The 23,891-nt window shown below is 37.5% G+C and overlaps 1 pseudogene; it reads left to right on the forward strand.

The window, feature by feature from the left end:
• Nucleotides 1–13,339: 13,339 nt before the first annotated feature.
• LOC136131417 (S-phase kinase-associated protein 1 pseudogene) overlaps nt 13,340–23,891 on the forward strand; it is a 32,563-nt pseudogene continuing 22,011 nt past the window's right edge.

Consider the following 23,891-nt stretch of genomic DNA (forward strand, 5'->3'; position numbering starts at 1 on the left):
GGAACATGAAAAAGTGCTCTCAGAAATATGAACCTCATCATTCTCAGTCACAAAAAGCCCCAAAGGAAAACACCTATTTTTCTACTTCCCAGCCCAATAAACTTCAAAAAAGCGTGTCCTGTTGCTGTCCTTTTCTACTTCCATGGTCCCCAGGATCCAGAAAACAAATAATCAAAATATAATTTTATTAGTTTTCCAGAGGACATTTGCAAGTTTGCCACCAGTGGATACTGGCAACAGGCTCAATTTTACCCTCTACAAATAGTGGTCTTTTTGATCACGGCTGACGGTGTATGTCCTACTGGAATCAAAATGTGAATTCATGTGGAATGGACGTTAACAGAATAAATAAGGAAGGAAGCTGCTGTATTACTAGGATTTTAAAAGTTTGATTTACATTTATATTCCTTTTCTGGTTTCCATGTTTTGTCACTCACATGCACGTTGCTTCACCATTGAGCCATGAGTGTCTTGTTCTGCAGTGTTGAAACAGAATGGAAACAACAAGAAATATTTGTGGGGTTATCCAGGTGAAAATGTAATGACAAAATTACTTGTTTGTTTACTTTGTTTGTTTTTATCCTCTTGAATTTTTTCTCAGATTTTCAATGAACTTAAGAAATTTAGGTCACAGAACATGCATGACTATAAGGAAAAGAAATTGAAAGGAAGTGATCATAGCAAATCTAAAAGTCTTTTCTACAGAGAAAGTCAACTATGGTTATGAAATTCAGTGTTCCCTCAAAATACTGAATAAGTAGGATTTTTACTCAAGGAAATACTTCATCTATATTAACACCATTAAATGCAAATCTCTTCTGACAGTAGCATTCAGTGTAATCTATTTCCTGGACTTCTTCAGCCACTGCTATGGGCTGGTGGAAGAATGGACTCTATTGTTTGGCTACAAAAGAAACTTAGGCCTCTCAGACTACTGGATCAGCCAGGGCCCTGAAAACACAGCTCATTTTAATGAAGTACATTATCAACCAGCCCTACTTTGCCCAACATTTAAAAAATAGAACCACTAAACTCATGTGACCTTCCTTAGGCCATTATTTTAAGTCAAGGAAAAGCTAGGAAAAAAATGAAGTTACGTTGAGGAAAAATGTGTCTAGGCCATCCAGAAATGATACGAGAAATACTAATGTTCTAAAGTTGACAGCATCATCTATTGAAGTGAGTCTATATTAAGTGTTATTTTAACTGGGCTGTGATTAACACCATTCAGATAGAATTAGTCTTCTTAACTATAATTCTGTTATATTTTGCTTTTTAAAAAAAAATCTGACAATATCTGTTGTAAGAAAGTAAGAAGGAAAAAAATCCTTCAGCTCCTTTTGGCCAGAAAAGTGTAATAGGAAATAAATTGCCACTTTCAATTTGAATGTGTACTTAAGTGTTTATTATATTTGTTTTGTTTTGGTTTTTTTGGCCACACAGCTTGTGGGATCTTAGCTCTCCAACCAGGGATCGAGCCTATGGCAGTGAAAGCACCAAGTCTTAACTACTGGACCACCAGGGAATTCCCAAAGTCTTTATTATATTTGGAACTTAAAATTTTTTCAATTTCAAAAGCTCAATGAAGAAGACTTAGGTTACTAACCTAGTTCAAAATGAAATTATTTAGATACCAATTTTTAAAATACTGAAGAAAGAAATTATATCCCTTTTATCAGAATTCTGATGATAAGCATTTGGAGTATATTTATTCCTCCAGAGAATTAATGTATATTCAAGAAGTTTCTGTGTTTTTAAGACATTCGTAGAGCCTTCAATAATATTAAACACAAAATGAGGCAAAAATAACATTGCCTGCCTTGGTATCTGTGTGTATCTGATTTATTTGTGTATCTTGGTGTATGTCGTATGATTGACATGACATAAATTCAACTTTAATTACTAAGGGTTTAATACTTTGTAATTGCTGTATTTCTTCCCTAATTAGTCCTAAATTCTTTACCAAGAAACACTTCCTGTAAGAAAGATGGGACTAGCTAGCGACTAAAACATGTAAAAATGGAGAGACATACAAATCTAGGTATTGCTAGATTTCAGTAAATTGAGTGGGTCTGTGACCATGAAAAGATAGACTATGCTTGATCCCCATGTCCTGCTTTGTCCCTTTGTTTACAAAAACCTCACTTCTTTATTTTCTATGAACACTTCTGAGGGAGGTCCTTATGCAGTTGAATATCACTTTTATTTTTTTTTATAAATTTATTTATTTTTGGCTGCGTTGGGTCTTCGTTGCTGTGCGCGGGCTTTCTCTAGTTGCGGTGAGCACGGGCTACTCTTCGTTGCAGTGCGCGGGCTTCTCATTGCGGTGTCTTCTCTTGTTGCAGAGCACAGGCTCTAGGTGCGTGGGCTTCAGCAGTTGTGGCCCTTGGGCTCAGTAGTTGTGGCTCACGGGCTTAGTTGCTCCGCAGCATGTGGGATCCTCCCGGACCAGGGCTCAAACCCGTGTCCCCTGCATTGGCAGGCAGATTCTTAACCACTGTGCCACCAGGGAAGCGCCCTGAATATCACTTTTGATCACAGGTCTATACACAAAGCTTTTTTTCTTTTCTATGTGTCCCAGACTGTACCCATGTCATCAAAGGAACAACGGGACTGAGCTGGGACTCTGCATGCATTTATGTTAAGAGATCTAAAGGCCTTGCTGCCTTGTCAAGAATTCTTAACGATCTTCTGGAATATGGGAGGTTGCTGCCCTGGATTTCTATCAAATGAAAAATTTTATACCAGATGGAAAAAACCCAAAGAGTTGTCTGATAAGATAAAGAGGGGATTAACATGTCAAATGGGAAAATAAGCAGCATGAGTAGATAAACCACTTTAAAACCAATTTTATCACCCTGTGAAGAAGCAATTCCTTAGAAGAAAGAAGGAAATGCTGGGGGAGAAATATATATATATATACACACACACATATATATATATATGTTTAAATATATAAATAATATGTATGTTTTAATATATATTGAAACATGTATATATATATGTAATTTATATACTATAGTTACAAATGAAATTTCCTCTGAATAAAATATATAATGAAGGCACTGCATTGGAATGAGCAGGACTTCAGTATGTGTGTACTTTGAACAAAATGCAGAAGCCTTGAATCACAGAATCTGAGGATTAGGAGGGAATTTAGAGGGCATCTGGTCAAGTCCTCTTTAGAGTATCTTCTTGTATCATAAAAGACTCAGTTCTTATTAAAGTAACAGAAGAAAAACATGCAATCATTCATTCAACTAATGCCTAACATGACCCTGTAACTGGCCTATCTTCAGATTCAGTAACTGTTGCATTTTAAAGTATTCATTGTGGAAGTGAAAATAGATTAAAAAGGAAACAAACTCTTCAAAACAAAACTCGGCTTTAGATTTAATGTTTTATTTATAGTGGAAATGACAGTTTCATCTCTTATGAAATAAACTTCAACCCTTTAAGAACTGTAACTAAAAGGAAAACGGTTTTTTTGAGGTACGCAGGCCTCTCACTGCCGTGGCCTCTCCCGTTGCGGGGCACAGGCTCCAGACGCGCAGGCTCAGCGGCCATGGCTCACGGGGCCCAGCCGCTCCGCGGCATGTGGGATCTTACCGGACCGGGGCACGAACCCGTGTCCCCTGCATCGGTAGGCGGACTCTCAACCACTGCGCCACCAGGGAAGCCCGGAAAACTGTCTTTTTTTATGATCTATTCAGAAAGAAAGACCAAAATGCCACACATTGGCATAGAAGTTGTTTAAAATATGTTAAGGGAAAGCATTTTGAAAGTCATAGGGAGACACAAAGAACCCAGCAATATCCAGCCTGGAAGAAGGGTGTTGTGTTATCTGTCTTTAAATATCTGAGAGACCACGGTGTAGAAGATGACACAGTCTTCCTGACAGAGTAGAAGACAGACCAGGGTAAGTAGGCAGAGGCTTGTGTGACTGGCTTTGACTGAACCAGAGTGGACATATGTTGAGCACTTCTCACAGCCTCCTCATGAGGTATGTACTTCTTTTTCTTTCTTTTTTTTTTTTTTTCATACATTTTACACATGAAAATAACCTGAAGCAGAGAAAGGTTAGGTCACATTCCAAAGCTGCATAGCTAGAAAGTGCAGAGGGGCCATGTAAACCCAGGTGGGATGGCTTCTCTCTGGGTTCCCTGGGAGCCAAAAATGCAAGACTCAGGTTCCGTGCTAGGGAAACGTGGGGCTCTCTTTGGCTTGTCTCTTGGCAAGTTAAGAGGATAGTCTGACATAATGGTTAAGAGGATTGATTCTAGGACCAGCCAGCCTGAACTCAAATTGTGACTGTTCTACTTACTGGGAGGGTAAGGGTAAGGGTTAGGGTTAAGGTTAGGGTTAGTTGGGGGAAGTTTCTCACTTCTCAGATAGGTTGGTTCAATTAAAAGCCCGACCTTCCCCCCAGCCATGCATTTTGTACATCCATCCACACATACACATACTGATTCATCCCTCAGAAGGCCAGGTAGAAATGAGGAAAATAAATATGGCCCAGACAAGTGTTGCTGAAAGTCTGTTCTTCAGAACACAGTTCTTTGGGAGTATTTATAAGTGTTATGTGAAAAGAAATACCCCATACTTGAAGTCTGAAAAGGGCTGAGTTATACAAATATTGAAACAATCTGGATTACAAGACTTCTCACAGCCCCTAATATGCAGCGTACATTGTGAAATTTCTAAAAAGGGCTAGACTATGTTGCATGTCACAAACCTTTGGTTCAATCAATGAGCCTAGATGATTCTTTGGTTCAATCAATGAACCTAGATGATTCTTTGGTTCAATCAATGAACCTAGATGATTCTTGAAGCTGTGCTTCTGTTGTAAACACTGTGACCAGCAGTGATGTGAGCCATAGTCAAGAGGAAAAAAGGCATTTATCTTGTTCACAGTCTAGCCCAATTCATCTTGCTAAAGCCTGGACTACTAGTAAACCATACCTGGACTTAGTCATCATTTAGTAAAATCTGAAAATCAGCGACTTCAATAGATTTAGGACTAGTTCCTGAACATTTTTTCTCATTCCCACCTGGAGTGCTGCATCTGTGGATGAGAAGGTAACTCAGGAGGTACGTATTAGCCCAGAGAAGCAGGTTGAGACAGCGAAAGACATTCTTACATCTGGCTGATCAGACCTCTTCACAAATCCCACTTCAAGAAGCAGTTAAATCTCTCCGAAGCCTGAATTTTGCTTGTAAGCGGCTAACACACATCTGGCAAGGAATAAAAATCAAGTACAAATTGTTGCAGATTTTCTTAGAACCATGGCATTATGTTCTTCCCAGTAACAGTGTTTTGGGTGTTTTCTTGTTTTGGAAAGGAAGTTAGGGGTATCCATTTTCAATTAGGATATCTTTCAACATACATGTATTGAGCACTTGTTCCTGGAGCTGAGGACAAATGAGATGTACCTTTCTGAGGAAGCTCTCACAGCTCTGTGTGAAACTGACTTCACTGTGACAGTTTACAGTTTATAGTGCCCTTTGCTACACCTGGGAAATGAAAAGTCATCAACTGTGTGGCGAGGGTTAAGGTGCTCTAGACCTACAGAGGTCTTCTGGAATAGATCTCTCGCATAAAACAAGAAATGGTTAGAGTGAGAAGCAGAGAATAATTAAGAAAATACCTTTGTTTTTAGCCAGAAGGGGTTAAGTCAGAATTGACACTCCTGTAATGAGTGCATGAAAATTCTAATATTTTGAAAATAGACAAAATTTATTTTCCTCAGGAACTTGTTTCTTTTACTCCTTGCTCTAATTGGAGATTTTTGCAGTCCTAAATTTAAAAGACATAAATAATCTATTTTAATGGTACGGTCAAAACAGCTTTTTTTAAAAAGAATTAGGTGTGAACATATTAAATAGCATATTAACATGCTCCAACTTTTGGTGTCTCATCTCTAAAATGACCCAATTCTTCATCTCATGTTGTGTTTCTCCTGTTTTAGTTTATCAATTAAGATGCTTCATTTGCAGTTGAGTAAGTAGAAAGTCCAACTCAAACTGGCTTAGGCAATAAATGATTTTTGCCTAAGTAACAGGAACATCAGGTTTAGGCTCAGGTTTGGTTATTTCAGCAGTTCGTTGAGGTCATCAAGAACTCAGATTCTGGGACTTCCCTGGTGGTCCTGTGGGTAAGACTCCACTGTCCCAGTGAGGCGGGCCCGGGCTCGATCCCTGGTCGGGGAACCAGACCCCACAGGCATGCCAAAACTAAAGATCCCGCATGCCGCAACTAGGACCGGGCACAACCAAAATAAATAAATGAATATTTTTTTAAAAAAGAGAGAACTTGGATTCCTTTAATCTTTCTGCTGTCATCCTCACCATATTAGGTTTTGTCTCCAGGTTGATTTCTTCATGTTGACAAAATGGTTGCAGCAACTCCAAACATCTCACCTTCACAGAGCCATGTCCAAAGGCCAGAAAAGTAAACATTCCTTTCTTGCATTCTTTTTTTTAAAAACAAAGAAAAATTTCCCAGAAGCTTCCATCAGACATCCCTCATTTCATATTGCCCAGAATTACGTCACACATCCATTCCTAAATCAATTCCTGGTGAGAAAAATGAAACTACTACTCCTTTCTCTTTTTTTATAAATTTATTATTTTTAAAATTATTTATTTATTTATTTATTTGGCTGTGCCAGGTCTTAGTTGCAGCACACGTGATCTTTTTTGTGGCGTGCAAGATCTTTAGTTCTGGCATGCAGGATCTTTTAGTTGTGGCATGCAAGATCCAGTTCCCTGACCAGGGATGGAACCCGGGCCCCTGCATTGGGAATGCGGAGTCTTAACCGATGGATCACCAGGGAAGTCCCTACTATTCCTTTCTTAAACCAATCATATTTCACCGAAGGCAGGGGCTACCTTCCCTGAGACTCATGAATGATGAATACTTGAACAAAGTCAGTGTATAATTGAGCAAGGAAAAAGGGGGCTGCAGAATAATCAACCAACATTGCCTGCCCTATGTAGAGACACTCAAAGAAAAAAGAATTAACATTTTTTAGCAAACTGATTTCATTTAACTTATAAGACAACTGTTCTTTCAAATGCTGCAGATAAAAGAGCAAGTTTATCTACTATGGCTGTTGCATTGCATTTAGGACAAAGTCCTTGAAAGTTTATGGTTGAAGAATGATAGGAGAGCTAGGAACTGCAGTTAAGCGAATAATCATGATTTCAAGGAGAACAATAAAAGAAGATGATGCTCAATTGAACTGTAGAGGTAGAATAAAATCATTTCAGAAACTACTGTGTCTCTTTTTTATTCTCTCCTTTTTTTTTTCATTCTCTCCTTTTCTTGACATCTACTATTCCTCACCTTTAACTGCTAATTATGGAACAGAAGTTGTACCTTCATTGACCAAATTACCTTGGAAGAAAGTTGGCTTGAGCTTGAGGTGTTTGGATAATCTCCAGTTACTTCAATGAGACATTAGTTTAGCTGAGTAGAAAGAATTGGGTTTGGATTCTGACTTTACTTCTCAATGGCTGTGTGACTCTAGGGAGTTTAACTTCCTGAGTGTCAATTTTACCTCATTGGTAAATGGAGTTGAAAATTATTGATTATAGGATTGTTGAGGGAATAAACTGAGATGATGTTTTCAAAATGCCTGGCTCCTAGTGATTACTTCCTTTTTGTAGATCTGGCTGCTGCCCAGAGGTCCCCAGGCTTCAGTTTCTGCCTTCAGTTTTATTCCTCTGCTTTTCGGTGTCCCAGGGATCACCTTAAAGCAGAAAGCAAACTCCATAGTGGTAAAACAGGAAATGATAGAGGAAGGAAAACCTGGGTGTTGAATTTCCTTGCCCCCTCCAGCCCTTCCTCATGCCACCAGGTTTCGCTTACTGTTCTTCTGCTGACCTGAGATCCACAACCCCACAGTCCCTTATCCTGCCCATTTTTACACCAAACTCCATCCTCCTGAAGAATTCAAATCAGGGGAAACTTCGAGGGGCACAAAGTGAAACAACTCCCTTTCTTGCTGCTTAGGGGTGCAGCAGGAGACAATGTGTTCTTGCTAACCTAGGTGGAAATATTGAGTATGTTTTTCTATTAAAATAATTTGTTCTACCCAAGGTAAATAATGTGTCAGGTCAGCCAAACAGTAAAACTTAATTTCCTTTTCTGAAAAAAGTGATTTTGCGGGGAGAGTATTCAGATAACCTTCAAGAGTAAATATTTGTATGAAAGTTGGGTAAGGCATACACTTGACTTTTAACAGGACACATGGTGCCCAGCATAAAGACTACATTTCTCTGCCTCACCTGCAACTGAGTAAAGTCATATGACTAAGTGCTAGCCAGTGGGATGTAGGTGAAGTGTAACCCAACAGCTCATCAAAACCTTCCTTAAGAGACAGTGGGCATGTGCCCTTTGCTCTTTTTGTCTCCTTTATCCATTCTTCCTGGAATGCTGATGATACTCACCTGGACCACGGGATGAAGGCCATGCTCTGGTATGACAGCATGGTGACCTGAGTGGAACATGGTCACACTAGCTCTAGACCACTTTTTTCAGACATTGCACACAAGAGAGAGAAATAAAATTTTATTGGGTTTATGCTATTATTATCTTAGTTTTTATAACTCACAATAAAACTTAATCCTAACTATTGCTTCTTGACACCATTATCTAGCACAAAATCAAATTTAAAAAAATTTTCAAACCAGAAGATATCAATACAATGTCTCTGTCCTAGATCAAAATGCAAACTACACAGTTAAACTGTTAGCAAGAATACAGAGAAAGGGAAGTTAATTCAGTGAGTTAATTTTGGACCTCAGATCCCTTTAACCTGTTGATAACATCCTTTACAAAGCAGTCTTCAGCCGTGTTGTGGAATTAATTCTACTCAATGGAAAAATAAATAATAGTATCAGATTTCCTCAGAGAAGCATATTCTGGAGCATATTGCCTGGTGGGGGAAGAAGTAGTAGCTGAAATACAGTACATAAAGCTATGTGACTATAAAAGCTTATTTTCTACAATATATTTGCTGACAAATGTCAAGAGAAAATAGTTTCTATGCAATGAAAAGAGACTTAAGTAGACACCTAACTTAGGTCATAAACATTTTTAAAATGTCAACTGGAAAACCATCTACAGTTGTCTAATACCATGTGTCTCACAGGGGCTCTGTCTGACAAAAGGCATCTGATATCTGATCATGGTATTTAGGAAACATTACCAAGTCATGATAAATAGACCTATATAGATTTGTGGAATTTTTGCTTCATGGATCTTGTCTTTGGACACTTAGCACCCACTCCCACCTCTTCTAACTTCCCTCCTGTGCCATAGGGGCTAGAAGGCAAAAACCTACATTTTTCAGACTGTCTTATAGCTGGGGCTTTAGATGCAGCTTAGGTTCCTCAAGCATGACACAGTTGGGTATGAATGTGGAGGCCATTTTCCAGCTGCTGTTGTGTTTGGGAAGCGAGTCCCAACAGATATAAGTGTGCCAGTGTCCAGTTACCAGCTTTGTGAGTTGTCAGCCGTGTCAGCAACACATGTGACGGCAGGAATAGCAGCAGCTGGCCTCCTGATTTCTGCTCCTCCAACTCTTTCACAAGTGTGTAAACACCCAAATTCCTGTGTTAAGTCCTCTCTACTCAAATATCTAGAGTGAATTCTGTTTTCTTCACTGAACCCCGATATGGTATTCCAGTCGTTTATATTTTCTAGGAATTAGGGAAATTAGTTTCCCAGAAGAGCCTAATTTTGTTTGTTAACCGAGTTGTTTAATGTTAAAAAGGGATCTTTGGCATATCATAAATATTTGTATTTCTTAAACATAAGCGTAATTTAAATATCTGGTCATTTTCAATATAAATCTAGTAATTTTTCCATAAACCTTTTACTTGATCTTTGATTACTATTTTAATAACTGATAAGTTTAACAGAATAATTAATCCCAAATAATTAACACCGTCATTAATTATAAGAAGTTTAAACTACAATCACAAAATTTCAATGTATCTCTGGGCCTTCATAGATCTAACAGGATAGACCTAGACATTTAGCAAACTAAAAGCTATTGATTTGTTCTGTCTTTAGCTACTGGAAATTACATTGAAGGTCAAGGTTTCCTGTAGGAATTTCTTCTGCATGAGGAAAACCATTAGAGAAAGGCCATTTCCAGAAATGTTGTGCTTGGCAAATTAATCTTTTTTGAAAAGCTATTCACCACATTAGTACAATATAAAAACCCAAGCAATTAGCAGAATTCTTCATTCTTAGAGTTGCAGGCTTAAGTTCAACATTTCTTGATTCATTGCCCATGATTCATTATTTTGAATAGCTGTGTTCCAGGCTAAGACCCCATGTTTGACAATCACAGCAATGAAGCTCAGAAATGATGTTCAGTATTATTCATGAGGTGCCCATACACAAAATTTGTTTCTATATATCACAATTATTTACTGACTCCTGGTTAACTTTTCAATCTCATTTTTAAAAATGAGACGTCTTTTTTTTTTTTTTGCGGTACGCGGGCCTCTCACTGTTGTGGCCTCTCCCGTTGCGGAGCACAGGCTCCGGACGCACAGGCTCAACGGCAATGGCTCACGGGCCCAGCCGCCCCGCAGCATGTGGGATCCTCCCGGACCGGGGCACGAACCCGCGTCCCCCGCATCGGTAGGCAGACTCCCAACCACTGCGCCACCAGGGAAGCCCAAGATGTCTTTTTTAAAGACGGTATTCCTGAATATAGTCTTTCAACTGTAAAGTCACAAAATGTTGAATTTTAAAATGTTAACTGTGCCCTGACAAAAATCAACCATCCTTTGTGGGTCAACAGAGTCTGATTAGGTGGTATAAGGAAGATATTTCTATCAAAATAAAAGGTTCCTACTTGAATAAGATATTTACATCTAGTTTGTCACAGTACTTGGAAGTCAACAATTAGAGATTAAGGCTTTGGTTAAATTAGAAGCTCTTAAAATACAAATTCTCATAGGAAAGGTAGCGCCAATAAAAATTTTTTTTTAATTTAAAAAAAATTTTAATTAAAAAGGAAAAAAATTTATAAAAGGATGTCTATATGTGGATAACTGAGTCACTTTGCTGTACAGCAGAGATTGCCACAACATTGTAAATCAATTATACTTCCATAAAAATTTTAAAAAAGAAAGGAGAGGTAACACCAAAAGTCCAACCAACAAAAGAAGACCATATAAAACAAATCAGTGGCATTACATTATAAATCATCATACAATGAGATGATATACAGTAAAGAAGAATGAGCTACAGCTACAAGCATCCATAAAAATAAACCTAAATGAGATCATGTTAAGCAGAAAAAGGCAATATAAAATGGGGTGATTCCATTTATATAAAGTTCAAAAACAAAACTAAACTACAAAATATATTGATTAGGAATAGTTACTTATATGGCTTTAAAAAGCTATAAAAAAGAGAATGGACTTGAGGACACAGGGAGGGGGAAGTGTAAGCTGGAAAAAAGTGAGAGAGTGGCACTGACATATATACACTACCAAATGTAAAACCGATAGCTAGTGGGAAGAAGCTGCATAACACGGAAAGATCAGTTCAGTGCTTTGTGACCATTTAGAGGGGTGGGATAGGGAGGGTGGGAGTGAGGGAGATGCAAGAGGGAAGAGATGTGGGGTTACATGTATATGTATAGCTGATTCCCTTTGTTATAAAGCAGAAACTAACACACCATTGTAAAGCAATTCTACTCCAATAAAAATGTTAAATAAATAGTGGAAACCAAAAAAAAAAAAAAAAAGCTATAAAAAGAAAGCATGCAGAGAAGCATTTAAGAACACATATAAGAAAGATGCTTGTAAGAGTGCTACTTGCTTGTCATGTTGAGAACAATCAGTACTATATCAGTGAATGCATGAGCCAGCCTTTCTGTAATGCATGTACAGAAGTGCTTAAGAACACATCTGGACTTCCCTGGTGGCACAGTGGTTAAGAATCCGCCTGCCAATGCAGAGGACACAGGTTCGATCCCTGTCTGGGAAGATCCCACATGCCGTGGAGCAACTAAGCCCATTCGCCACAACTACTGAGCCCACATGCCACAACTAGTGAAGCCCACGCACATAGAGCCTGTGCTCCGCAACAAGAGAAGCCACCGCAATGAGAAGCCCATCCACCACAATGAAGAGTAGCCCTCCTCGCCACAACTAGAGAAAGCCCATGCGCAGCAAAAAGACCCAATGCAGCCAAAAAGGAAGGAAGGAAGGAAGGAAAGGAAGGATGGTGGGAGAGAGAGAAGGAGGGAGAGAGGGAGGAAGGAAGGATTATTAAAAAGAACCCTTGTAATAAAGATGTTTGTAAGGAAAAAACAATCTTGTTATAGACTGAACTGTGTACCCTAACCCAATCTGCCTGACGTTCTTATTAAGAAAAAAAAAAAAAAAAGCTGTGAAGAGTAGCCAGTAAATGATAAACACTAAACTTATGTCAGCAGTTACCTCTGGAGAGAATACAATTAAGGAGATTCGTGTGGGGGCTTCCAAGTTATTGAAAATGGTCTATTTGTAATACATGTATTATAAGTTCTCCAGTATGTTATATGTCATGATTAAAAAGTTTAAAACTAATTTTAAAGTTAAATATGGGCTTCCATGATTTAAAAAATGGAGGGAGCCCGAGCTATGGGCAGTCACACACACTTTCTGCACCTCCATTTCTAGTAGAGGTCATTGTGTACCACCAAGATCCCTTACCCTGGGTCTGAAGTACACACACCCACCTCCTAGGAGTGCTGGCAACCACCATCTCTCAGCTGAGTCCCTCTTTGGGACTTGACTTTGGCCAGAGACAGCCATAAACCCCCTTCCCAGGGAAAGCCCATATCCACAGATCGGTTAAATTGAGATTATAAAGGTCTAGCTCCTTTTTTCCTCAGAAAATTTAAATGTGATGACATAAACATGCTCTAAATCGTTATGTAAAATATTAGAAATATTTGAGGTTCATTGAGAAAATATGAGAGTTACATATTATTGAAAACAGGTATCATTCTATAAAATGACAAGTTATCAAAATTGCGTACTGTCCAGAAACTCTTTAACTTGAGGAGGTGTTTTTCATCAGAAACCTCTTATAGTAACAAAGGTGCTGTACCATTTTGAATACAAAACACCAAAATGGAATTTCTAGTTTTACTTTATATGGATGTGATACATTCTTTCTTAAATGTAATGAAAACAAAATATAAAAGCCTAATTTTGCCTTCTAAAGAAATATTACCAATGTAAGTAATTCCACGTTAGTTATCACCATGCTGCTGTTAAAAGGCTGATATATTTAGAGACAGGAATTCAAGGGACAATGCATCTTGAACATGATACCAGCATTTGTCTTTCAGCCCTATTTGAGAATCAGGTGGTAACTTCTAAGGTCTGCATTAAACAGAAAAATTTCACCTTTGGTCAGTTCTGCTTAACAACAAGGTAAGCTCTGAAGGGGCCTCCTAAATGACAAAACAAGTGGGAAATTTTGAGAGAGGCAGAAACAATCTATTGTGACTTAAAATACAAAAGAGTACAGAAAGCATCTGAAGGCTCCTAGGTTTCAGGTTAAAAGTGGAATGTAAAAACTTCATTAACATTTTGATTCCTTTCTTCAGTCTGTTTGTTTAACAATGTCCATTCAGATATGAACTCTCTAAACCTACCCACGTGGAATTCTCAAGAACTTCATCTGCTCAAGGATTCATCCAGTGAAATATTCTCTCACTGAAAATGGTACTAAGGAATATTTACTGGGATAGTATGACAGTTATTACATCAGTGTCAACATAAACAAGCCAGTATACCCAAAAAATACTTATCAACTTTCCCTCGGATTATGTTAAGGCTCTGCTATCTTTGAGCATACCTAAACCTTTTCAATACTATTCACCCTTCATTCATTTATTCAACAGATATTTATTTGGTGCCTGTGATGTGTCAGATACAGTGCTCAGCACTAGGGATATGATGACAAGATGAAGATGACCCAGCTCTTGTGGGGCTTACAAGGGTCTGTGATTTCACTGAGAATCGGCAGTCACCATATAACATTAACTGGTAAAAAGTTTCACATAGTTATCATTTGCCCACTGTGTAAAGTAGAATTTCCTTTTCTTTGTTCTAAAATGAAAAACTCTCTCTTAAGCCTTTAAAGTGGGCACAGCATTCTTCTTAGTTTATACCTGAAGAACCTGGCAGTACAGCTGCAGAAGCGGATTGTACACTTATGGCCAAACCAAGAAAGTTATACATCCATATATTTGCTATTTGGTCTAGAGTGCTACAAAAATTTTAAAAAAGAAAATCTACTCTCAAAAGTACTCTGAAAGAAGGACTTGGACCGACAAGGATGGTTCCAGGTCACTCAATATCACCAACAAAAGTGAAGTACAAATATTTTCTCCCATTCCCAAACAAAACGAAAGTTGCCTTTTCATTTTGTTTACAGTTTCTTTTGTTGTGCAAAAGCTCTTACGTTTAATTAGGTCCCATTTGTTTATTTTTGCATTTATTTCCATTACTCTAGGAGGCATATCAAAATATATATATATAGATGTGATTTATGTCAGAGTGTTCTGCCTGTGTTTTCCTCTAGGAGTTTTTTATAGTATCTGTCTTACATTTATATCTTTAATCCGTTTTGAGTTTATTTTTGTATATGCTGTTAGAGAATGTTCTAGTTTCATTCTTCTATATGTAACTGTCTGGCACCACTTATTGGCAACAAAAGGACAGCCTATGGAACAGGAGAAAATATTTGCAAATGATGCAACCCACAAGAGATTGATTTCCAAAACATATAAACAGCCCATACAGCTCAATATCAAAAAAACCCCAACACAATCAAAAAAGGGACAGATGACCTAAATAGACATTTCTCCAAAGAAGACATACAGATGTCCAACACGCACATGAAAAGATGCTCAACATTGCTAATCATTAGAGAGATGCAAAGCAAAACTACAATGAGGTATCACCTCACACTCGTCAGAATGGCCATCATCAAAAAGTCTTCAAATAATAAATGTTGGAGAGGGTGTGGAGGAAAGGGAACCCTCCTACACTGTTGGTGAGAATGTAAATTACTACAGCCACTATGGAGAATAGTAAGGAGGTTTCTCAAAAAACTAAAAATAAAGTTACCATATGATCCAGTAATACCACTCTTAGGCATATACCCAGAAAAGAAGAAAACTCTAATATGAATAGATACATGCTACCCAGCAAGGATCTCATTCAGATTTGATGGAGAAATTAAAACCTTTACAGACAAGCAAAAGCTAGAGAATTCAGCACCACCAAACCAGCTTTACAACAAATGCTAAAGGAACGTCTCTAGGAAGGAAAAACAGAGAAGGAAAAGACCTACAATAACAAACCCAAAACAATTAAGATAGGAACATACATATTGATAATTATCTTAAATGTAAATGGATTAAATGTCCCAACCAAAAGACATAGACTGGCTGAATGGATACAAAAACAAGATCCGTATATATGCTGTCTACAAGAGACCCACTTCAGACCTAGGGATACATACAGACTGAAAGTGAGGGAGGGGATGGGAAAAGGTATTCCATGCAAATGGAAATCAAAAGAAAGCTGGGGTGGCAATTCTCATATCAGAAAAAATAGACTTTAAAATAAACACTGTTACAAGAGACAAAGAAGGACACTACATAATGATCAAGGGATCAATCCAAGAAGATTATATGACAATGATAAATATTTATGCACCGAACATAGGAGCACCTCAATCATTAGGCAAGTACTAACAGCCATAAAAGGGGAAATCAATAGTAACAAAATCATATCATGGGACTTTAACTCCCCACTTTCACCAATGGACAGATCATCCAAAATGAAAATAAATAAGGAAACAGAAGCTTTAAATGATACATTAAACAAGATGGACTTAACTGATATTTACAGTACATTCCATCCAAAAACAACAGAATACACTTTTTTCTCAAGTGATCATGGAACATTGTCCAGGTTAGATCATATCTTGGGTCAAAAATCAAGCCTTGGTAAATATAAGAAAATTGAAATTATATCAAGTATCTTATCCGACCACAATGCTATGAGACTAGATATCAATTACAGGAAAAATTCTGTAAAATCTACTAACACATGGAAGCTAAACAATACACTACTTAATAACCAAGACATCACTGAAGAATTCAAAGAGGAAATCAAAAAATACCTAGAAACAAATGACAATGAAAACACAATGACACAAAAATTATGGAATGCAGCAAAAGCAGTTCTAAGAGGGAAGTTTATAGCAATACAATCGTACCTTAAGAAACAAGAAACATCTCAAATAAACAACCTAAACTTACACCTAAAGCAATTAGAGAAAGAAGAACAAAAACACACAAAGTTAGCAGAAGGAAAGAAATCATAAAGATCAGATCAGAAATAAATGAAAAAGAAATGAAGGAGATAATAGCAAACATCAATAAACCTAAAATCTGGTTATTTGAGAAGATAAGCAAAATTGATAAACCATTAGCCAAAGTTATCAAGAAAAAAAGGGAGAAGACCCAAATCAGTAGAAATAGAAATGAAAAAGGAGAAGTAACAACTGACACTGCAGAAATACAAAGGATCATGAGAGATTACTACAAGCAACTATATGTCAATAAAATGGACAACCTTGAAGAAATGGACAAACTCTTAGAAATGCACAACGTTCCAAGACTGAACCAGGAAGAAATAGAAAATAAGAACACACCAATCACAAGCACTGAAATTGAAACTGTGATTAAAGATCTTCCAACAAACAAAAGCCCAGGACCAGATGGCTTCACAGGCGAATTCTATCAAACATTTAGTGAAGAGCTTCCCTGGTGGCACAGTGATTGGGAGTCCGCCTGCCGATGCACGGGACATGGGTTCGTGCCCCGTCCGGGAAGATCCCACATGCCACAGAGTGGCTGGGCCCGTGAGCCATGGCCGTTGAGCCTGCGCGTCCGGAGCCTGTGCTCCGCAACGGGAGAGGCCACAACAGTGAGAGGCCCGCATACCACAAAACAAAAACATTTAGTGAAGAGCTAACACCTATCCTTCTCAAACTCTTCCAAATTATAGCACAGGGAGGAACACTCCCAAACTTATTCTATGAGGCCATCATCACCCTGGTACCAAAACCAGACAAAGATGTCACAAAGAAAGAAAACTACAGGCCAATATCACTGATGAACATAGATGCAAAAATCCTCAACAAAATACTAGCAAACAGAAACCAACTGCACATTAAAAGGATCATACACCATGATCAAGTGGGATTTTTCCCAAGAATGCAAGGATTCTTCAATATACACAAATCAATATGATACACGATATTAACCAATTGAAGAAGAAAATCCATATGATGATCTCAATAGATTCAGAGAAAGCTTTCAACAAAATTCAATACCCATTTATGATAAACACTCTCCAGATGGGCTTCCCTGGTGGCTCAGTGGTTGAGAGTCCACCTGCCAATGCAGGGGACACGGGTTCATGCCCAGGTCTGGGAAGATCCCACATGCTGCAGAGCAGCTGGGTCCATGAGCCATGGCTGCTGAGCCTGTGCGTCCGGAGCCTGTGCTTTGCAATGGGAGAGGCCACAACAGTGAGAGGCCCATGTACCGCAAAAAAAAAAAAAAAACCCTCCAGAAAGTAGGCATAGAGGGAACTTTCTGAACATAATAAAGGCCATATATGACAAACCCACAGCCAACATTGTCCCCAATGCTGAAAAACTGAAACCATTTCCTCTAAGATCAGGAACAAGACAAGGTTGCCCACTCTCACCACTATTATTCAACATGGTTTGGAAGGTTTGACCACAGGAATCAGAGAAGAGAAAGAAATAAAAGGAATCCAAATCAGAAAAGAAGAAGTAAAGCTGTCACCTTTTGCAGATGACATGATACTATAAATACAGAATCCTAAAGATATGACGAGAAAACTACTAGAGCTCATCAATGAATTTGGTAAAGTAGCAGCATACAAAATTAATGCACAGAAATCTCTTGCATTCCTATACACTAATGATGAAAAATCTGAAAGTGAAATTAAGAAAACACTCCCATTTATCATTGCAAAAAAAGAATAAAATATCTAGGAATAATCCTACATAAGGAGACGAAAGACCTATATGCAGAAAACTGTAACACACTGATGAAAGAAATTAAAGATGACACAAATATATGGAGTGATATACCATGTTCTTGGATTGGAAGAATCAACACTGTGAAAATGACTATACTATCCAAAGCATACTATAGGTTCAATGCAATCCCTATCAAACTACTAATGGCATTTTTCACAGAACTAGAACAAAAAATTTCTCAATTTCTATGGAAACACAAAAGAACCCGAATAGCCAAAGCAATCTTGAGAAAGAAAAATGGAGCTGGAGGAATCAGACTTCAGACTATAATACAAAGCTACAGTAATCAAGACAGTATGGTACTGGCACAAAAACAGAAATATAGATCAGTTGAACAGGATAGAAAGCCCACAGTTAAACCCACGCACATATGGTCACCTTATCTTTGATAAAGGAGGAAAGAATATACAGTGGAGAAAAGACAGCCTCTTCAATAAGTGGTGCTGGGAAAACTGGACAGCTACATGTAACAGAATGAAATTAGAACACTCCCTAACACCATACACAAAAATAAACTCAAAATGGATTAAAGACCTAAATGTAAGGCCAGACACTATCAAACTCTTAGAGAAAACATAGACAAAACACTCTATGACATAAATCACAGCAAGATCCTTTCTGACCCACCTCCTAGAGAAATGGAAATATAAACAAATGGGACCTAATGAAACTTAAAACGTTTTGCACAGCAAAGGAAACCATAAACAAGACCAAAAGACAACCCTCATAATGGGAAAAAATATTTGCAAATGAAGAAACTGACAAAGGATTAATCTCCAAAATTTACAAGCAGCTCATGCAGCTCAATATCAAAAAAACAAACAACCCTATCCACAAATGGGCAGAAGACCTAAATATACATTTCTCCAAAGAAGATATACAGATTGCCAACAAACACATGAAAGAATGTTCAACATCATTAATCACTAGAGAAATGCAAATCAAAACTACAATGAAATATCATCTCACACCGGTCAGAATGGCCATCATCAAAAAATCTAGAAACAATAAATGCTGGAGAGGGTGTGGAGAAAAGGGAACCCTCTTGCACTGTTGGTGGGAATGTAAATTGATACAGCCACTATGGAGAACAGTATGGAGGTTCCTTAAAAAACTAAAAATAGAACTACCGTAAGACCCAGCAATCCCATTACTGGGCATATACCCTGAGAAAACCATGGTTCAAAGAGTCATGTACCAAAATGTTCACTGCAGCTCTATTTACAATACAGGACATGGAAACAACCTAAGTGTCCATCAACAGATGAATGGATAAAGAAGATGTGGCACATATATACAATGGAATATTAGTCAGCCATAAAAGGAAACGAAATTGTGTGAATTGTAGTGAGGTGGATGGACCTCAAGTCTGTCATACACAGTGAAGTAAGTCGGAAAGAGAAAAACAAATACCATATGCTAACACATATATATGGAATCTAAAAAAAAAAAAAAACAAAAAAATGGTCATGAAGAACCTAAGGGCAAGACGGGAATAAAGGCGCAGACCTACTAGAGAATGGACTTGAGAATACAGGGAGAGGGAGGGGGAAGGGTAAGCTGGGACAAAGTGAGAGAGTGGCATGGACATATATACACTACCAAACGTAAAATAGATAGCTACTGGGAAGCAGCCGCATAGCACAGGGAGATCAGCTTAGTGCTGTGTGACCACCTAGAGGGGTGGGATAGGAAGGGTGGGAGTGAGGGAGGAAGATGCAAGAGGGAAGAGAGTTTGTTAGCACAAACTAACACACCATTTTAAATCAATTATACTCTAATAAAGATGTTTAAAAAAAAGGGAGAGATACAGGCACCCCAGTCTTCATAGCAGCACTATTTACAATAGCCAAGACATGGAAGCAACCTAAATGTCCATGGACAGACGAATGGATAAAAAAAGACGTGGTTTATATATACAATGGAATATTAGTCAGCCATAAAAAGAATGAAGTAATGTCATTTGTAGCAATGTGGGTGGACCTAGAGAATATCACACTAAGTGAAATACATCAGAGAAAGATAAATATCATATGCTATCACTTATAAGTGGAATCTAAAAAAATTATACAAAGGAACTTACAAAACATAAATAGACTCACAGACATAGAAAACAAACTTATGGATTCCAAAGGGGAAATGGGGAGCAGATAAAAATAGGAGTTTGAGATTAACAGATACACACTACTATAGTAAAATTGATAAGCAACGTGGACCTACTGTATAGCACAGGGAACTATATTTAATATCTTGTAATAAGCTATAATAGAAAAGAATCTGAAAAAGAATATGTATATTCTTTTTCATATATATGAAAAATTATATATATATATATATACAACTTTGCTGTGCACCTGAAACTAACAGAATATTGTCAATCAACTTTACTTCAATTTTTAAATATATATATATCTTTATTTATTCGGTTGTACCAGGTCTTAGTTTTGCAGCAGGCAGGCCCCTTAGTTGTGGCTCAAGGGCTCCTTACTTGTGGCATGTGAAATCTTTGTTGTGGCAAGCATATGGGATCTAGTTACCTGACCAGTGATCGAACCCAGGCCCCCTGCATTAGGAGTGCAGAGTCTTAACCACTGGGCCACCAGGGAGGTCCCAACTTTACTTCAATTTTTTTAAAAAAAAGTGCAGTACAAACAAATACTTGTAGAGACCTTAGGTCAAAGCATTAATTGACACTGAACCCCAATTTTCAACACAGGTATTCATCCCAAGTTCATTCATAGTTCCTCACCTATCCACAGACATATATCCTACAAATACAACCTTCCCACACAGATGGTTCATGGTGAATATAGCTTATTCCAAAGGGTTTACTCTATAGTTTTTTGAAGAAGGCAGCAACTTCAGTTATGCCAAAGCAATACTCCTGAGATCACAGCAATAATAACTCTCATTTTGGGAGTTCACAGTGTGTGCCAAGCACTGTGCTACATCTTTCATTATATTATCTCTGCAAGGCACCCTTTTTTTTTTTAACATCTTTATTGGAGTATAATTGCTTTACAAGGTGTGTTAGTTTCTGCCTTATAACAAAGTGAATCAGCTCTACATATACATATATCCCCATATCTCTTTCCTCTTGCTTCTCCCTCCCTCTGATCCTCCCTATCCCAGCCCTCTATGTAGTCACAAACCACCGAGCTGATCTCCCTGTGCTATGTGGCTGCTTCCCACTAGCTATCGGTTTTACATTTGGTAGTGTAAATATGTCCATGCCATTGGATTCTTCCAATCCAATAACATGGTATATCTCTCCACCTATTTGTATCATCCTTAATTTCTTTCATCAGTGTCTTATAGTTTTCTGCATACAGGTCTTTTGTCTCCTTAGGTAGGTTTATTACTAGGTATTTTATTCTTTTTGTTGCAATGGTAAATGGAAGTGTTTTCTTAATTTCACTTTCAGATTTTTCATCATTAGTGTATAGGAATGCAAGAGATTTCTGTGCATTCATTTTGTATCCTGCTACTTTACCAAATTCATTGATTAGCTCTAGTAGTTTTCTGGTGATATCTTTAGGATTCTCCATGTATAGTATCATGTCATCTGCAAACAGTGACAGCTTTAGTCTTCTTTTCCAATTTGGATTCCTTTTGTTTCTTTTTCTTCTCTGATTGCTGTGGCTAAAACTTCCAAAACAATGTTGAATAATAGTGCTGAGAGTGGGCAACCTTGTCTTTTTCCTGATCATAGTAGAAATGGTTTCAGTTTTTCAGCATTGAGGATGATGTTGGCTGTGGGTTTTTCATATATGGCCTTTATTATGTTGAGGTAAGTTCCCTCTATACCCATTTTCTGGAGGGTTTTTATCTAAATGCGTGTAGAATTTTGTTGAAAACTTTTTCTGTATCTATTGAGATGACCATATGTTTTTTCTCCTTCAATTTGTTAACATGGTTTATCACATTGATTGATTTGCATATATTGAAGCATCCTTGCATTCCTGGGATAAACCCACTTGATCATGGTGTATGATCCTTTTAATGTGCTGTTGGATTCTGTTTCCTAGTGTTTTGTTGAGGATTTTTGCATCTGTGTTCATCAGTAATATTGGCCTGTAGTTTTCTTTCTTTGTGACCTCTTTGGTTTTGCTATCAGGTTGATGGTGGTCTCATAGAATGAGTTTGGGAGTGTTTCTCCCTCTGCTATATTTTGGAAGAGTTTGAGAAGGATAGGTGTTAGCTCTTCTATAAATGTTTGATAGAATTTGCCTGTGAAGCCATCTGGTCCTGGGCTTTTGTTTGCTGGAAGATTTTTAATCACAGTTTCAATTTCAGTGCTTGTGATTGGTCTGTTTATATTTTCCCTTTCTTCCTGGTTCAGTCTCAGAAGGTTTTGCTTTTCTAAGAATTTTTCCATTTCTTCAAGTTTGTCCATTTTATTGGCATATAGTTGCTTGTAGTAATCTCTCATGATCCTTTGTATTTCTGCAGTGTCAGTTGTTACTTCTCCTTTTTCATTTCTATTTCTACTGATTTGGGTCTTCTCCCTTTTTTTCTTGATGAGTCTGGCTAATGGTTTATCAATTTTGTTTATCTTCTCCAAGAACCAGCTTTTAGTTTTATTCATCTTTACTATCATTTCCTTCATTTCTTTTTCATTTGTTTCTGATCTGATTTTTATGATTTCTTTCCTTCTGCAATCTTTGGATTTCTTTTGTTCTTTGTCTAATTGCTGTAGGTGTACGGTTTGGTTGTTTATTTGAGATGTTTCTTGTTTCTTAAGGTACGATTGTATTGCTATAAACTTCCCTCTTAGAACTGCTTTCGCTGCATTCCATAATTTTTGTGTCATTGTGTTTTCATTGTCATTTGTTTCTAGGTATTTTTTGATTTCCTCTTTGATTTTTCCAGTGATCTTGGTTATTAAGTAGTGTATTGTTTAGCTTCCATGTGTTTGTATTTTTACAGATTTTTTCCTGAAATTGATATCTAGTCTCATAGCATTGTGGCCAGAAAACATAGTTGATAATGATTTCAATTTTCTTGAATTAACCAACACTTGATTTGTGACCCAAGATATGATCTATCCTGGAGAATGTTCCATGAGCACTTGAGAAGAAAGTGTATTCTGTTGTTTTTGGATGGAATATTCTATAAATATCAATTAAGTTCTTCTTGTCTAATGTGTCATTTAAAGCTTGTGTTTCCTTGTTTATTTTCATTTTGGATGATCTGACCATTGGTGAAAGTGAGGTGTTAAATTCCCCTACTATTATTGTGTTACTGTTGATTTCCTCTTTTATGGCTGTTAGCATTTGCCTTATGTTTTGAGGTGCTCTATGTTGGGTGCATAAATATTTACAATTGTTATATCTTCTTCTTGGATCGATACCTTGATCATTATGTAGTATCCTTCTTTGTCTATTGTAATAGTCTTTGTTTTAAAGTCTATTTTGTCTGTTATGAAAATTGCCACTCCAGCTTTCTTTTGATTTCCATTTGCATGGAATATCTTTTTCCATCCCCTCACTTTTAGTCATATGTGTCCCTAGGTCTGAAGTGGGTCTCTTGTAGACAGCATATATATGGGTCTTGTTTTTGTATCCATTTAGCAGTCTATGTCTTTTGGTTGGGGCATTTAATCCATTTACATTTAAGGTAATTATCAATATGTATGTTCCTATTACCATTTTCTTAATTGCTTTGGGTTTGTTATTGTAGGTCTTTTCCTTCTCTTGTGTTT

Source organism: Phocoena phocoena, chromosome 11 (genome assembly GCF_963924675.1).
Source record: "Phocoena phocoena chromosome 11, mPhoPho1.1, whole genome shotgun sequence".
Lineage (NCBI taxonomy): Eukaryota > Metazoa > Chordata > Mammalia > Artiodactyla > Phocoenidae > Phocoena > Phocoena phocoena.